This window comes from Adiantum capillus-veneris, chromosome 2, assembly GCF_014529385.1.
Source record: "Adiantum capillus-veneris isolate H3 chromosome 2, ASM1452938v2, whole genome shotgun sequence".
NCBI lineage: Eukaryota > Viridiplantae > Streptophyta > Polypodiopsida > Polypodiales > Pteridaceae > Adiantum > Adiantum capillus-veneris.
In genome coordinates this window covers 43,116,559-43,134,138 of record NC_140932.1, presented here as the reverse complement: position 1 = coordinate 43,134,138, position 17,580 = coordinate 43,116,559, and positions in this window count along the sequence as shown.

Below are 17,580 nucleotides of genomic sequence, written 5' to 3'. Positions count from 1 at the left end.
GCCACATCTTTTCTCTTCAACTCTTCTCTTCTTGCCCTCTTTTCCTTATTATATGAGCTGTCGCTGCTGTGTCTTTCTGGCGAGATTTTAGCTAACTCTTCATCAGATCTGTAGGATCTCTTGGCTGATTTTGTAGCGCAAGGAGATGGTTATGATGACAATATCCACGTGTTTTGGTCTGGGGTAGGTGGTAGGTTGTCGGCCATGCCGATGGCATGGTACACAATCCTTGTCAAGACTTCTGGCACACCTAGGTAAGCAATCTTCCCTTCTTTCTTTGTGCCCTTCACAGTGGTCAGGACATATTGGGCGTGGTCCACCGTTTGCCTGGTTGTTGACTTGAGAACTTGTGTGAAAGTGGTGGCAAGCACGTGATTTGGGGTGGTGTACCCCCGAGGGATTCACCATGGAAAACTTACCGCACCACGTAAGTGCAAGGGACGGGGTTTTTTTTTACAAGTTACATAAGTGTATAAGCTAGGGGCAGGCCCCCAATAATAGGGGAGGGGGGTATCTTTATTATAAGGGGGGGGTGGGGGGGGGGGGGGGGAACCTTCCCAAGTTGATTACTTGCAATGATTGGTCAACGGTGTGCACTAGAACTCGGATGAATTTTGGGGAGGTTTTCTATTAGGTCACACATCAAATTTTGCATCAAGCCGGTCATAGAATAAGGGTTGATTTGGAGCAGGTCAAGGGTTGATTTACACCAGCTTTGGATGGGTCAGAATTGGACGAGTACCCAGAGTGCAGGATGATCAAGCACATAGTTTGAAAGTCAAACTAAGAACATTGAGGGTACATCTAGTTATCAATAGAAGTGGTTCCTTAGTACGTTGCCAGTCACCATGCTACACACTTTTTGACTAGAATACTTAGTTAGATTATGTGAGACCTAAATTTTATATGTAAGATAGGGGTATGATAGTTTTCTACATTGATTGTCGTATAAGCGTAGAAAGGGGGGTCATATTCCCTAATATGAGTCGTATATAGGGGTTTTAACAAATTTGTCCACTCGCAGGTGGCATACCGTTTTGTATACAGAGTGAATCCCCTGGTGGTGTACCTTGGTGGCCTTTTTGCCAAGAAGTGGAAATGCTAGTGGTATAACCGGGCTGGCTCTTCCACTTGCTTATGAATTATATCTGCAAAGGTGTTGTGGTGGTTTCTTTGGTGAATGTACCTACCGTTTTCTTGTCCCTTGCCCTCATGGTCATTCCTTCTGTGGGCAATTTGAGTGCTTCTACCACTATTTCTTTAGTTATTACCACTTTGACTTTATTTCCCTGCGTGTCAAAAATTCAAAGGTTCCATCTTCTTTAATAGTGGACAAAAGCTCGTAAGCTATTTGAAAATTCACACCACATGGCTCATGTTCATAAAAGTCTCTAAGTCCTAGCCTGCGGTTGTCTTCTTTGGTCTTAGGCTTCATGGCAACATCATATAATTCTTTCGTTAGGAGTTGCAACTCTACCTGATGTCCCTTCTCACTCTTGAATCTTCCAGTGAAGACTGTGGTGTGATGCTCTTCTAGTTGTTCTTTGGACAGATATGCTGCCTTGGCTGCTTTGACTGAATCTGGATCCAATTGGTATGCGGGTAGTTCCTGCAACGTTTTCTTTTGGTTGAGCTTCTGCTTGGCTCTCTTTGCTGCTTGCATGGCTCTTGTTCAGTGAATAGAGTGTCAAAGTTAGAAGATTTATCGGATTTTTCTTTGAAATGTCCTTTAGTCTGAAATGCTGACAATTTTGGTCCAATTTGCTTCAAATCAATTTTTGAACAAGCATAGATGCATAAAAACATGCAAGGAAAAAAAACTGTAAAATCCAAACAAAGTTTTGCAACAAAAGTAAATAATCGCAACTATTTACAGCTAAGTAAATTTTTCAACATTTTGCAACTTGGCTTCACTGGCTTGAAGTATATACCAAATACATACTCTTAGTGAAATATGGGCTTATTTGGTTTCATAGGGTGAAAATGGTACCAGATTTTGGCTTGAGGTCTCTGAAACAGTAGATATAGTGGAAATTTGAGATTTTGAGCTCCAAATTGGTTCAAACTTGGCTAGTGGGCTTAACACATCATGTACTTTGGGTGTATGATGGCAAAGTATCAAAACTCCCCCAATTTGGCTAGAAAGTAAATAATCACGATTATTAACTTTTCTATCAAAATCAACATTTTTTGGTATAATTTGGTCTAGGCATTGTCTGGACCTTGTGTATGAGATATGAGGTGATTTGGAACAAGAAATGTTGTCCATAACCCAAAAATTGGCTTGCAAAGACTTCTTTGTGTTTTCGTCAACTTTCCAAGTTATAGGTGATTTTTGGTATGTATACATGATACGTGAGGTGATGATACAATTTCCAAGCAAAAATAGTGCAAAAGTAAATAATTGCGATTATTTACAACAGTGACAAATCTTTTGCAAAGCTTACAAATATTTTGACCTAAAAACATTCTATATACCTAAAACAAGTCCTAAATTGAATTTGATCAAGTTTGATCATGCCGGCATCACTTTGTGCTTTGTCGACTCTGAAATCACCGTCTTCTATGACTACACTACTGTTGAGTTGGTCAGTCAACTTTGAGGCTTTGGACTTGTCCACAACATAGTCGTGAAGCAACTCATCTAATTCTGGCTCATTTGGAGTCAATTTGACCCCATATGTCATAGTTGACGCTTTGTAGCCTTTGAGCTGTTTTCTGCTTTTTGAGGGCTTTGCTTGACTGGTTTCACTCAACCAATCATATACATTGTATATGAACCTCGTAGGCAAGCTGTCTGCGGAATCAGATCAGAATTCTGGTATTTTCCAAAAACCTAGCTTTTCTACTGGGGACCCTTCGACCCCTGCCAAATGGTCAACTGATGATATAGAAGGGTTCTATTATTTTAGGGCATGCTACAGTTCAAATCCCATTTGATTTGGTCGAGCTGGTAGGCCGCTATGGTCAGTTTTTGGTCGCAAGTCTTCGTGCACTGCTCGGTTTCTAGGGTTTTTTCTAGGGGTTTAGACTAGCTACCGGCCATACAAAATGGATCATTAAAGAGTAAATAACTTACCCCTCAAGTCTCGTGTGAGATGGCACTGAAAACGGGCAATTGTAGACTCCAGAAAAGATGCGCAAAAGAGGTCGAAAAGCTCTCTCTGCAAAGGCCGCAACTGCAAATGAGGTGGTTTTAGCCTACCTTGGATATCTATACCCAGACTTCCCGAACCAATTTTCCCCAGATTCCTCTCATTATTCCTACTAGGCCGTGAAATGTATGTTAGACTCAAAAATTTCCTTGATCGGATTCCTGTAGCTCATTCTGCAAGAATTTTGCAAAAGTAGGCTTGGCCGCTTAATTTAGGCTTCCTGCTTCCATCTTTTGATTGCATTGAAAATTTTTGTGCTTATTCACCTTGTCTTTTTTATCACCTTCGTGTCTTCCATTTTTCCATTTGAGCTTCCTCGCTATTTATTCTTAGTTTTTGACCCGTTTATTGAAAGATAAAAAATAAATAACAAAATGCTCTAAAAAAGTAAAATTAAAATCCAATAACTAATAAAATCCATTGAAAAAAACAGCTTTATTGTTTTTTGTCGGATTTTTCTATTTTTGAGTTCATTATCAATAAAAATGATGAAAAATACCCAAAAAAGGACTATTTTTTATGATTTTCTTGATAGTATATACACTGTTTACACTCATCGAGAAGATATTATCAATAAAAATTTTCTTAATGATGAATTATAAGGGCATTATTAAATTTGCAAAAAAATCACACGTTAACATCGAACTTTCTTCGCTCTTCAAACATTGCCCTTAATTACTTAGTACTTAGTGCCCTTCCACCTCCTAGATGGCGTACTCCGGGATGACTGTGTGCATGGGTTGAACAATTGTGTCTATGCATAGTTGTGGTTGGGTCAATGCAATTCAAACCACTATGTTGTGCAAGAGATGGTCTTCAGTAAATAATCAATGGTTCTGATGTCGAGGTTTGTTGCTAATGTCTTCCAAAGAGAAAAACTTATAGCTTGTGTGCTCTCTATTTGATTGTACCATCAGGATGCTTCAGCATGCTGATTGCTTGAGTTGTTGGTAGCACTTTTGACTGTTGTCTAGTTTTCTCGCCATCTATAGGTTGGTCTGCTTGGTGCTGTATAGTGTGGTGGAGTCTTTTTGAGACATAACTCGTCATTGCTTGATTGGTTTTACGGTTTGTGGAGAAGATAGGTGCTTATTTTTCTTTCAAACCAATTCATGTTAGGTTCCTTGTTTTGGAGATGCTCGTCTCTATGTTTTTACCCTTGGAACCTTCTTCTGTTTTGTCCATGAAGTTTCAGGCACCCATATTTGAATCGGCTTCTCCTTAAGCTGTGCTTTTGGTACCCAAATTTTCATGACTCCTTGCATGCTACTTGTAGCATTTGCTTGTCGAGGGGATGGAGAAGATTGATAAGTTTGTGGTTTGGTCTGCTGATTCCTTCCTTTTCATTCCTCCTTGCTTGGCGCAATTCGAACAATGAGTTGCCCGCCTTAAGGTGATAGCTTTAGCTGATTTGTATCCCAATCTGGTAGTGCTTTGTATGTCCGCATCCACGGAATTCCAAGAATCATCATCTCATTTATGTGTTCATCCGGTAAGCATACAAATTGATGAGGGCATGAACATCCATGTATTATCACGTTCAAGTTGACTACTCCCAATGTTGGGGTTGGGTTCTTGTTTGCATCCTTTGATTGTCGCTATTCCTGTTGTCAATGCTTGAGTTGTTGCTTTCTTGTATGTTGAATAACTGACTACATTTACTCTAGCTCCTATGTTGACCAAAGCATTGGTGCTATGATTGTTGAGTTGTACGTTGATGTGTAGGTCCATTTTGTCTAATCATTCATTATCAGTTGAAACTACATCTTTAGGTAATTACCATTGTCGGTCATCTATTTCCAAAGTGTTGATGGGAATCGGTATTTGTTGATTCTTGAGAGAGTCTTTCCGTTTAAGCACCCAAATCCAAGCTTTCTCTTGGGCTTCATCAATAACCTGCTGTCGTTTAATCTTTCTTTGCTTGGTTGCATGTAGTCTTTCTAGAAATTCATTGGTTAGCGGTAAATTGTATTTCTTTAAAAGACATTCACTAATCCAATTAGCCATTGATTCACCATCTAGGGTGGACAATTTTACTGCTCCTCTTAGAGATACATCTTCAATGATAAATGGTCCGTTTTGCTTTTTCTTAAACTTGGGAATGTGTTGCTTAAAGGAATAGACTGAAACAAAGTCCCATTTCTTGAATATTTTTGTGATTAAGTGGGAATCAAGAAATTGTTTCTATTTTCGCTTTTGTGCATAGATGTGAGCTACAGCAGTTAGCCTTTGCTCATCTAGATTTTCTAAATCTTCAAGTCTTTCTGACAATTCATGTCCAGTCCACTCAATATTTGTTGCTAGTCTTAATGTCGGAATTAGAAATTCTATTGGTAGTATGGCATCAAGACCATAAACAAGGTCAAAGGGTGTAGCATTTAAAGCTGTTTTGAATGAAAGTCGATAACCCATAGTACAGTACGGAGATTCATTTCCCAGTCTGTCCTTCCTTAACTAACCACTTTAGTCAGCACCGAGCTAAGAATTTTATTCATATGCTCAGCTTGTCCGTTTGCTTGTGGGTGATAGGAAGCTGATTTGTTATGGATGACCATAAACTCGTTAAGCAAATATTGGATTACCTCATTGAGGAAATGAATTCCCCGATCACCGACAATTTCTATTGGCATTCATTATCTCGTGAATACATACTTATATAAGAATATCTCGTGAATACATACTCATATAAGAAGGCAACAGTAATTCTGGCATCATTATTTTCAGTTGCTTTAGCCTTGGCCCACGTGGTCAAATAGTCCGTAGCTATAATGATATATTGAGCTTGGGTTCTATAAGCAGGTGGCTGTATTGACCCAACAAAATCTATACCCCATTTTGCAAAAGCTCTAGCCCCCATGATTGTTCTTAAGGGAATGCTATCTACACGTGCTGGAATTTTTTCTCGTTGACAAGCATCACACCTTTGAACATATTATTTAACATCTACAGAAAGTGTTGACCACCATATGATGCCATCAAGATTGCTCTTGCGGTGGTCTCACTAGAAAAGTGATCTCCAGCTAATCCAGCATGTGCTTGTTCTATAATCGGAATATACTTGTTTTCATTTGCACAAAGACGCAAGTGTTGATCCTTACCTCTCCGATACAATTGGTTCCCAATAAGAGTATAGTCTCTTGCTTCAGTTTCCATTGCTCTTTGACGGCGTTTACTCATATCCTCAAGAAATGTTCGGCTTGATAAGTAAGTAGCTAGATAGTTACCCCACTTAGAAACAGGTGGATTTGAGACAATGTTACATGAGGTATGGGTGTTTGTTTTTGACATTGAGGACAATCCTTTTACAAAAGATTGAACATTGCTCCTCATAGTCGGCCAAAATACTCCAAGTCTCAAAATTCGTCGCATAGTTTGGTTTTTCGCAAAGTGAAATCCTACTATGGTAGCATGTGCTTGACTTAGGTAGTGTTGTTTTACTTCAGGATTAATGCATAAGAGCAATAATCCATCTTGATTTCTTTTGTATAGCCTACCAGCTACATAGCCCATTGCTCGATTAATCCGTTGTGATAGGAAGTGTTATTTGTGAATCCACTTGAGCTATTTTCATCAATGACACAATGTTTTCCGACCATCAAGGTATCATCTCCACGGAGAACAAATAGGCATCTCGTAGATCATTGTCTACCCCTTTAGGTGATTCTCTTGAAACAATCCTTGACAAATGATCTGCTCTTTGATGTGTAGTGCCCTTTTTTACAACCACAATGAAATCAAATTCTGAAAAAATGGTGAACCATCTCACTGTTGACCAAGTACAACAAAGCTTGGTGGTCTATAAAGAACACAAACTTGTTGGCTAATAGGTAATGTTTATACCTTTTAGCGACATAGATCATTCTTAATCCTTCCCTTTCGGTGGTGGTGTAATTATTTTCTGCCATGTTCAATTGTTGGCTAGCATAAGAAATAGGAAAGTCAATTTTCCCGTCTTCTGGTTGAGCTAGTATAAAACCAATAGCAAAATTGGAAGCATCTACATGTACGTGGAATATCTTATTTCAATCTAGTTCTTTCAATATTGGAGCTGAGGTGAGAGATTGCTTAAACTTCATGAAGGATTCTTCACATGCCTCGGTCCACTCAAAGCGTGTAATCAAACTATACATGGGTTTTGCAATTACAGCATACATGTAGATGAACCGTCTGTGAAATCCACAATGCCCCATGAAGGCTTGAGTCCCCTTAACTGTTGTTGGTCTAGGCAAATTAGCAATGACATGAATTTTTTCAATATCAGTAGCTATGCCATTTTTCGACACTATTTGTCCAAGAAGTTTTCCTTGTCTACCCATGAATGTGCACTTTTCAAGATTTAAGCAAATTCCATAAAGCCTACATTTCCCGAATACCTTTTTGAGGTGTTCAAAATGATTAGCCCGGATTGATGAATGTACACATAGGTCATCCATATATACTTCTAAGAGTTTACTAAGATATTCTTTGAAAGCATGGATCATCAACCTTTGAAATGTGTCTGGAGCATTAGTTAACCCAAATGGCATAACCCAATAGGCAAAAATACCCCATTTTGTTGCAAAAGAAGTTTTATGTTGATCTATTGAGTCAATTTAAAAGTTGATTGTATCTCGAAAAGCCATCTAACAAACTATAAGCTTCTTTTCTTGCAGCTCGTTCTAAAACATGCTCAGGGATTGGAAGAGGAAAGTTATCTTTAATGATAGCTGCATTCAATTTTTTGAGATTAACACACACTCGTAATTTTCCATTCTTCTTGGGTATTGTCACAATTAAAGACACCCAATCTATGTGTCCAATTTTGTAAATGAATTCGGCTTCCTTTAGTTTTTCAATCTCTCCTTTTATCTTCCTGACAAATGTTTCATTATACATGTATGGCCTTTGTCTACATGGTTTCACATCATCTCTCATGGGTATGGTATGTTGACAGATTTCTGGATCAACACCCTTGAGATCCTTGCAAGACCAAACGAACATGTCTCAATATTCCTTCAACAAGCTCAATGAGAGATCTTCTTCATCTTCTGTTAGTCATTCACAATGTAAACAGGTCTAAGCTCTTCGCCTGGTTCAGCCAAGTCTATCTTTTTAGCGTTTTCAGGCCCTTCATAGGACTCTCCCTATTTTCGTAGTTCCCTAACAAGCTGTTTGACTATGATTTTTTAATCTTGGAGAGTATACTTTTTGTAATGGGATGGAACTCTCATTACATCTCTACCATCCTCTTTTGTGGTTTCCATTCCGGTTGTATATATCTCTTTTAGAGCTTTTTTCAACTCTTGAATTTTTTTTTTCCGCTCGACTCGGGTCATGAGTGGTTTCTTATCCTGTGGGTTTGCTTGAGTATCCTTCCTTGATTTTCTTGATGTTTTAGAAATTTCTAAATTTTTGTTTGAAGGATATCTTCCAGTGATTTTATCTTTGACACAATCATTTGTCTATATCTGCATCAGGAATTGTGTTCTACTGGAGACTGATGGCATAGGTCGTGTTTTCATGTTTCTAGTGTCTCTTTTTTGTCTATACCATTTTTGTCTTCTTGATTTCTAGTTGGGAAAGTCAAAAAAAATTTCCTCCCCTCCTTTCAAGAGTAGCTTAGGTCTCATATGTTCTTTTTCTGACGCCGAAGTTTCTGAGGTAGCTGAGTGTTCATCTAACTCATTGGTTGCATCGTAATAAAGGTCTGAAAAGACCTGTTGAGCTTTCATCAAGTCCTTGGGTTCCTCATCTTCGTCTTCAATGTTGTGGATTGAAATCATTTGGATGGGAATTATGTTGTAGCCATCCTCATCGCAAAACTGAGTAGGAATACACATATTCACACATACATCCATTGTTGCTAAAATTTGAGTCCACTCGAATGGCTCAAACAAATGCTCTGGAAAGGGTTCAGGTACGTAGGCTTCATTTGTGCAGTCCCTTTCTAGGATACATTCTTCTCGTTTTAAACTCCCATCTTCTGAAGCTCCACACATCCAAATAGGAGTGTATTTGTTTACCAAGATGGAAGCTTAGTTTCAGTCGAAGAGACTGAATCAAAATCTTGTATGGGTGTTTTCAATACATCTCTATAAGTGTGAACTTTTAGATTTACTCTTGTTATAGATCACACTTGCTTCAAGTACACATAATTGTTTCCCCAATATTGGATAAGCTATACCTGTCGCATGAAGGGTCTTCCCAATATGATTTCATAATTGAGTTTTTTCCCAAAGTCTACTATGGCAAAGGTGTGTTGATATTCAATTCCAGAGGAATTGACTGTAACCTTTTCAAGCAGCCCTAATGGTCTCTCAATGTGTCTGTCAGTCAATTGCAATTTCATTCGAGTTTGCCTAATGGCTGGTTGTCCCTAGGATTCCCATACTGGTTTCGTGGCTATGGCTATGCCTACTCCACTATCGCGTATTGACATGGTTTCAATGTCATTATATTTCACTAGAAGGGTGGTGTTTCCTTCTTCCCCTTCGTAATATTCTTCGACTTTGTTCATGGGAACAGATCAAATCTCTTTGTTGTCCATTTCATTTTTCAATTTTTCTAAATTTTTGGATATTAACCCCGTTATCCCGACCTTCTCTAGGGTTTTCTGCAGATCATTCCATAAGTATGATCTGAGTTTTAACAGTTCTCCCAAGGTAAGAGTGCATTGGATGGGTGTAGACATGATTGAATGAATGTTGTCTACATCTAGGTCTGTTCAGCTCTTTTTACTTGAATGGTCTTACACACTATGGATTCATCTTCGTTATCTCCCATGTAAGAAGGTAATATTTCCAAGGTCAATGGTTTTGACATTCTTGAAGCTTCAGATCCGCAATCCTCATACAAGGATTGTACATCCATATTCATATCAGAAGATAGGTTATCCAACCAGACTCCTCATAGGAGCCGACTTTACAGTTAGGCTCCCATCTTTGATCTCTCTAACTTTTTTCCTTAAGTGTCCTGGCCAATCTTCTTCTACGAATGGAATTCCGTCTAAGGAATCTTTGCTATCCGCCGACACTATACGTTATGGTTCTTTTGTTTCAAGATGGGGTTCTGCCACCACATCGGGTTTTTCTTTTGTTTCTCTTAACACAAGCTCCTCAGGTTTTGTGATACTTTCAATATTGCGTTTTTGTTTTTCTAGCATTTCTTGCGTGATTCTTACCAAATTTTGGTAAGCCTCCAGCTTAGCTGCTTCCATGTCTAGAGAAGGATAGTTTTTTCATTTGTTTTCCATGTTTTGGCCTGCTTGGTAGGCTTCCAACGCGACATTGATAGGCCCAAAAAATTTATCAACCAGAATGGATCCTCCAGATTTCATGGTTGTTTTCTTGATTTCACTTCGAGTTTCTTTCAACTTTTCCTAGAATAACTTTTTTGCTTTCTCCTTGATTTCAACCCATTGTTTTTTTTTTCTCATCTCATATCTTTTGCTTCTGCTTCTTTTGATTCTTTGAGAGGAAACTTTCGTATTTTTCGAATCATCAGAGGAGTTGTGTTTCTTTTTCTTGGCCTGGGTTGTAGTGATAACCTTGATTGGAACAATTGGTTCACTCTCTGATGAGCTACTGGGTATCACTTGGACTACAATTACTACTGTTATACCCTTGTTTAAAAGGTTTTTAGGACAATCTTACAAAAAGTGTCCTCCCTTTTTGCAACATTGTATGCAATAGGATTCAACTGGTTTGAGGTTTTTGTCAGGCTCTGGACATTCATTTTTCCAATGATCATCGGCACCATAGTTATGACAGTTTCTTGTTCTTGGCTTAATTGTGGGTATTACCATGGGAGGTCTTACACCTTGATTAGCTACATAGTACATTGGTGCGAGCTCTGGTGGAGCATAAGTCACATTTTCTTCCATTGGTGGTGGATATGAATTATACCAATCTCCTTCTACCGTTACTGTAGATGGACTAGGCTCCACATAGGGTGTAAGAGGCACTAATGCTTGTTCATCTATGACTCCTTCGGAGTGCATGTACTTTTTTACAAGTACTGCATTATGTCCTGGGTAAGGAGGTCATATTAGGCTGATATCTCTACATGGGTTGTCCTTGTGGCCTCATGGGCACATACTGAACATTCCCATCATACTTTGTTCTGAAGTAGCACTCGTGGGTCTCATGGTTGGTCCATTTACGCTCAATTGCACACCATTTTCGTGGCCTAATTGGTTGTCCCTATTGAGGTATCCCTTGTCCTGGCCCCCTCATAGGTACTTTTTTTTGCATGTTGTTCATCATGTTTTTCATCCTTTTGAGCACATCTTCTATGGTTGAAAGTGGTGTTGCAGCAGCCATTCCCACTTGTGTTGGTTTAGTGGATGTTGTTTTCTTGCTTTGGTTATCCTTAGGGACATCTTCTTCATTAAAAATATCACAATTGTCCCCTAAGTCAATACCATCTGAGACACACTCTTCTAGGGTTGTATGCTTTTTACTATAGAGTATAGTATAAGGTTCTTTGTTTAGCAGTCCCTCTAGAAACAAAGATACAAGTCGTTCTTCTGTAGGTATCTCTAGCCCTGGGCATATGGCAATGTATTGTTTCATTCGTGTTGCACAATCCCTAACAGACTCACCATCTTTATGTTTAAAGCTGTAGATTTGAGCTTTGGTATTATGCTTGATCCCCATTTTGAAACAAGCAGCTACAAATCATTAAGCTGATGTGTCCAAGTCCATGATTGACCTTGATGGAATGTTTTGGAACCATGTCAATACTTTTCCTTCTAATGTCATTCCAAACCCCTCGAATTGAGTATGAAAATTGAATATACATTCTGCTCTTAGCACTTGCTTAAAGCTTGCTAAGTGGTCGTATGGATCTCTTGATCCACTATATTTTCTAACTCATTTCTAAAAATCAGCTGGTCTGACGCGTCTGTTTGGTTCAACTCCCGATCTCCTGGTAGCTGGTCCTGTTCCGAGTCCTTCAAACCAGTCTGTTGAAAATAGTGACTCATGTCGCCCTGGACTGGCCTTAGTGTCACCCAGTTTTCTATGTGATGAGGTGGTTTCTGGTTTCTTCACATTACTCTCAGAAGATCTCTCACGGTGCTCATCTCTTGGAATTGTTTTTGGTCCTTGTCCCAATATCCAATCCCTTATGGAATACCCTTGGTATTTGGTTTGCTCTACCTCCTCAAGAGTCATCATAACAAAGTTGTTGTTATAACAATCCCTAAATAGGTAGGCTGGTAGGTCTGCTGATCCCTTATCTTTGATCTCAAAGATATAAATGATCTTCAACATTGCTAGTTGTCTTGGTTTGGCATGCGAAGTCCATAAAAGATCTCTTATATTTCTATCTTTCCAACAATAGACTCCGTACGACATCGTCCGTACTAAGCCGTTTTAGAGGCTTCAAATCTACTTGATCGTATCCCTTGAATTCTAAAGTTGGTGATCCCTCTTTTGTTGACATATCTCGGATTATAGTGTTTACTTCTAACCCCCATTTGTCTACCACATCAGGGTTTTTGACCTGTACATACTGAGTTTTGTTTCTATCCATGTACATTTTTCCTTGTTTGTTTGTCCTAATCTCTTCTTCAAACACAATAGCATGGTCATCAATGCGCATAACATACTCCTCGTTAGGGTCGAAGTAAACCTGGGCTCCATGGCAGTTAGTCTTGTAAAAGGAGAGTATATGCTTATAGCGCATTGTCGTTCCGATTTTCGAGTGAGTCGAGTAAGAAGACATTTAAGATGTTGAATCTGAAAAAGTTTCTGAGACTTCTTCAAGAATTGTGTGAAAGGAATTTCCTTGATTCACACTGTCTTCGGTGGATACCTTACTGGAAGTTTCTCCAAGTATGCCCTCATTTCCTAGGACATGACCAGATCTAAGGTTCATATAGACTTATGAAGCCCTGGATAGAGTACTTACCTTTGGAGTGACCTGTCGTGAATTTCCACTTGACTTGATTGCAATCTCTGCTAAATTACCGATTCCTCGTCTGCAATCTGATTCCTATACAAATTTGTATCAGGTTATCTATTCTTCTATAAAGACCGTAGAGTTTTTGCTAACACTTGTGATGGGTCTATGTGCATCACTTCAAATTAATCTATGGGAGTCAAAAATTGACTTTCAGATTCGACTTTAGCAAATATCAAAGGTTTAATCTGCAACTTGAAAGTTGAGTGAGCATGCACCAATTTGGATCCGATTGAGCCCAAAATTGCCCGGTGGCTTTGTATGATGTTGGTCTAACACTTTGTTCAAGTTCAAAAGTCAAAACTGGTGTCCATGGGTAGCAGTAGTAAATAATCACGATTATTTACTTTTGTTAGTTTTTTGTACTTTTTGGATTGGTTTGGCAAGGATACAACTTGTTAAAGTCACTGGAAAAGTTTCAATAAGTTTGCATAAAATCTGATCAAGTTTATCAACTGTTTTGTGTCCGAAGACTCTGATTTCAAGAATCTGGCTTAAGTCTCACTTTTATGATCCAAATTTCACCAAAATTGATTTGTGAAGTCTATTTGATATGCTTGACCTTGTGGTATACTCAAATGTGCAAAATCATCAAGTCTTAAAGCAGATGTAAATAATCATGATTATTTACTACTACTAATTTTTTTCAACTTTTTGTCCCAACTTTGACACAGATCTGCTAAGCACCTCAATTTAAGGTCAGTAGCCAAGTTTTATCAAGTTTGGACAATTTTTTGTCAAATGGTCATCAATTTTCTGTCCGCAGACTATCTTTGCAAATTTGGTCACAATTTTCAATCCAGTGATCCAAATCTTACCAAATTTGGTTTGCGGGCTTATTACAACATGGAAAAACTAGTAGTATGCTGACTTGATCAAATAAGTTAAAAAATGGGGCAGATATAAATAATCATGATTATTTACTTTTGGTAACTTTTTTGCATCTTTTTGGTCAACTGAGCATGTACACATGTTTATCACATCAATATAAAGCCTATGAATCAATTTTCAACAAGTTTGAACAAATGTTTTTCTATTTTACACTTAAGATTCAAAAAGTCAATACAAACTTTAGTTTTTACCTAGTTTTTTGCTATTTTACTGATCCAAATCTTTTGGGCCTTTACAAAAGTTGTTTGCACACATGCAATGAGTCAATGGTATGAACCTTGGTCAATTTGGAGAAGACAATTAATAATTGTGATTATTAGCTTTAGGCTTGAAATGAACACTTTTTTGCAATTTTTTCAAAGACGGTCTTTACATGAGCTATTTTAAGCCTATGAATCAAGTCAAAACTTAATTTGGCCTAAATGTCAAGAAGAAGTAAATAATCTAAGTTGAAATTTTTACCTCGAAGTGTCCTTGAGCTTACCAATTAGTTTAGAAAACTTTTAAGTTTACTCTCCAGTCGGATTGAGTGGTTTCGAGTCTTTTTGAGCTATTTCTAGCTGTAGACCTGAACTTCTGTAACTTCCAATAATAACTCACACTTGATTCTTTGAGAGAGAGCAATGTTCTAAAATACACCTCGGATCCTACTTACCCTACTCCTAGATTCTCATGCAATGGGGTTGTGAAAAGTGTCCAAAACACTTGTTTTCCTTGTTTTGTTACGGGTTTCCAAAGCCATGGTCTGAAGACCTTGGTCTTGCCTTTCAATTATTCCCTAATCCTAATCTAAATCTACAATCCTAAAATTCTAAAGGCACTCGACAAGTACGATCACTTCCAAGCTACCTCTACATAGCAAAAGATGACAATCTTAAGCTATGCGGTTTCTAAAAAGAAAGTTTTACTCTAGGTGAACCTAGGGAAGTTAATGGACAACTACAGAAGACGCTCGTGTTTTTCCTAGTTTAGGTCTTTTCGATCCCTGACAATGGTGCTAAATGTGGAACGCATATCAAACCTCACCATCCTATCTTATTCTAGTATTAGCGAGAACCATGATTAATTTGTCAATCAAGGGATGAAGCTGACTCAACTAGTGCATAGAGGCTACAAGAGGTAGTTAATCTCTTGGAAAACAACTAAGAACTCGCATCTAACTCAAGCTACACTCAAGTGACTGAAATCACCAAAAGCCAGTCGCTCATCCACAAACAAATCACATCCGTTACAACATCAAATGACATCCAAACATAGTGACATGTTTACAAGACCTAAGCACACATGCTTAGGGTGTCAAAACCCACTTTAGGTCAAGTTTCAAAATTGCAATTATTAACAGTAGTGGATTTTTTACCTAGTCTTTTTTGACCCAGAATGCATCCAAATGCTTAGCAATGATGTCCGAATACCCTGCCTACGCTTAGTATTTTATTTGAGAGAGTAAATTCCTAGTTATGATGAAATTAGGCCTCAGGTCGGCAACGCGTACGTCAACCGTTAGAGCTCTTACCTGCGGTTGTAATGCAACAAATACGACTGCAATGTGACAACTGGGAAGGGAATAGGAAGCGCGAGAAGGAGAGGAGTGAGCTCTATTAGCTCACGTTGTGTATTTCATTATCCAAAACTTACAAAAATTGGCTTTATACCTTAGTCAAGGTTTTTGGTGGTCAAAACTAATAATGTGGGAGTTCTACCAAAGATGGGTAATGAAAAGCTGATACAATATGGAAGCTTGTAGCCACAGCTCATTAATTACAGATTTATCCGAGAAAATAGGAGTTACAATATTCTTGATTTATCAAAATAATAAGTGTTTTACAAAGAGAACTCCAAAAAATGGTACCCGTGTTAGCTTTATGCTAACAACCCACTACACGCAAAAGCAAAATACATATTGAGTACTAACAAGGAATGCAAAGAGAGGAGGTGCCTCAAAAAAAGAAAGAAGCTCGATATTACTCTGTCCTTCATTTTTTTAGTAAAGTTTTATGCGTTAGATGGAAGAGGAATAACTCACTACATGAACAAGTGCTTATTATTAAAGTTGTTCATAAAGATTTTATTTTGTCCAAGTTGCAACAATTGCATTGCAGCCTTCTAGGCCATGGAAAAATGAGCCCTCTCCCTTTGCACATTCCACCTCCTCTCTTCTAGAATTTTATAGCTTCTCTCTCTCTCTCTCTCTCTCTCTCTCTCTCTCTCTCTCTCTCTCTCTCTCTCTCCTTTTGTCAGGCTCTGGACATTCATTTTTCCAATGATCATTTGCACCACAGTTGTGACAACTTCCGGTTCTTGGCTTAATCATGGGTCTTACCATGGGAAGTCTGACACCTTGATTAGCTACATAATACATTGGTGCGAGCTCTAGAGGATCGTAAATCACGGTTGGTTCCATTGGTGGTGAATGTGAATCACGGTAAATCACGGATGATAAAGCCTCTCTCTCTCTCTCTCTCTCTCTCTCTCTCTCTCTCTCTCTCTCTCTCTCTCTCTCTCTCTCTCTCTTCAAATCCCTTATAGCCCTCCTTTTAGCTTCGAGAAAAAGGCAGCTAGGGTACTTCACTATATCTTGAGAGTAGTTTTGTCCTCTATTTTGGAATATCTCATGTTATGTATTATCTTAGATTTGACAAGAATACTAAAATGGTCATTAAAATGGAGGTCATATGTAATAGGACTATTTTTCCAAGTTCTTAAAGCTGGAAAGAATGCAATAGGTTAGATCTTTAGTTGAATATTCTTTAAAAGATTGTTAAATAGTTTATGAGGTAGAGAGTATTAATCGTACACAAATGAGTTCAAGATATCAAGGGAGAAAATATATTCTCTTCACAAAGTCAAAATTGTTGGTTTCATCAATATCAATGTTTTATTTTCATGTGTTTTAGCTTAAAATACATGGAAAAGCCAAAAATAAGTTGAAAAACTTGTGGAGACCCAAAACTAGAGGTTTTATGAGTTGCAACCTAAAAAATGTATTTTTAGCCAAAAGAAGAGGTTTTTTGTAATTTTGTCCTCGTTGCCTTGCTGACCAGACTCATTTTCGTCGTTTTGAGTACTTAGAAGTTTATATTGAGAGTTTTTATGACAAAACTTATGGCATAAACAAATTGTCAACAGCAGCAGGCTAACCTACAAGCAGCAACAAATTAGCTTACAGACAGATATACATAGGTAACATCTCTTTTGTTTGATCTGATCAAGAAGTGATTATACTCTGTTATGATGATACAAAATTATATTCTCTAATTTGATTATGTTGAATTGGTTGCACGAGTATGTTCTTTTGGCTATTTTGTAGAGGTTGCAGAAATCAATGTGTGAAACGGGATCTGTGCAAGGTGTCATGATATTGAGATTATGATTGTGTTACAATTTGGACTACGTATGTTGTTGCCATACAGAGATCAAGAGTGTGATTGTTATTGAGATTGTGCACAAGATTGAGATTGAGATTGCGATTGTGATTGAGAGTGAGAGTGTGATTGAGATTGAGATTGAGATAGCTCGGGGGTGGTCAAGAGGTTATGAAACAAGCTAAGATCTTCCTATGATCAGTATCTTGTATCCATACAAACTCTTT